Raw genomic sequence first — 1,371 nt, forward strand, 5'->3', positions numbered from 1 at the left:
CTAGTCACGCCCAGCGGGGAAAGCCCATGCAGCGCGGGTGACGCGTGCCTAGTCATGTCACCGCGTGCAGCGCCCTAGCGGGAAATGACGCTTGCTCCGAGTCTCGAACGACCGGCGAACCTCGCGTAGTGTACCCGGCACAATGCCGGGTAGGGCGCCCCTATACGGAAAACAGGCGGGCCGAGGGCTCTGGCGGGGCGGGGGTACCGCAATGCCAGCAGGGAGCCGTAGGCCGCCCACCATCTAATTGGAACGCCTCATGAATCAGGGTGCACATGCGTGGCGCTGCTGTATCAGTTGCGCTTTCGTATCTGAGGAACGGAAAAGAAGTCAGGCACGAATAGGGACAAGGCGCAGCGGAGCAACAGTGGTGGCAAATAGATTCGGTGTATACACTGCCGTACACGACCAAAAAGGAAAAACATGCAGTGCCACCACATCGTCGGTGTACATCCTGCTTGACGGAGTGTAACCCTGTGCGTTTCTCGTGCAAAGTAGTTACCCATTCCGCTGTGACGAACAGTTGTGCCTTTTTTCTTTGTGTGTGTGTGTGCGCGCGTGTGTGTGTTTACCTTGTGCTGTTGCCATGCATCATTCATACGCTTCAAACATAATGACTATGACATACACCTATAATAACGGGAAAAGGAGTCAAAACAAGAGCATCGCACCTGGAATACAAACAAAAAAAAAAAACATATCGACGACGAACAACAACCGTAACAGCAACAAACCACGCAAAGAAGAGCGAAAGGAGAGAGCGAAAGGAAAGAGAGGGGATAGGCGGCCCACACACCCACCCACACACACACACACACATGCACACACAGAAAAATAAGAAGCACCATAATGAAAAGAGAACAAGAGATACAGAAAGCACCAACGACGAGGGAAATTTCCATGGCAGAAACAGGAGCAGACGGGGTGTGACGTCACCATCCGCCACATCTGCGGCTGACGGTCACACACACACACACTTATGTACATGCATACACACACCTAACGTATACATTCCCCGCAGCCTCTCCGAAAGTCCGGGGAAGACGAAAACTAACAAGTACACATAGAATGTCAGCACCACACCAGCACACGTACTCTTCACCACCGTACCCATGGCGGCTTACGCACAGGCCTCACAAGGCCAACACCGATTTATTCAACATGCTCATTCTGCGACATGCAAAAGGAGCCCAACTCTAAAAGTCCTGGCACACGCCCAGCGCATGGGGAGATGCAGCGGTAGGGCAAGCCCTGCAGCCGTGCGCCGACCCAGTCACCCGGGCACCGCCGCTGCGTCGAACAGTGCTCACACACACACACACACACACACTCACACAGCAGCGGCCGTTGCGCCGGTCGCCACCCGGTGCA

The sequence above is a fragment of the Leishmania donovani genome, chromosome 36 (genome assembly GCF_000227135.1).
Source record: "Leishmania donovani BPK282A1 complete genome, chromosome 36".
NCBI lineage: Eukaryota > Euglenozoa > Kinetoplastea > Trypanosomatida > Trypanosomatidae > Leishmania > Leishmania donovani.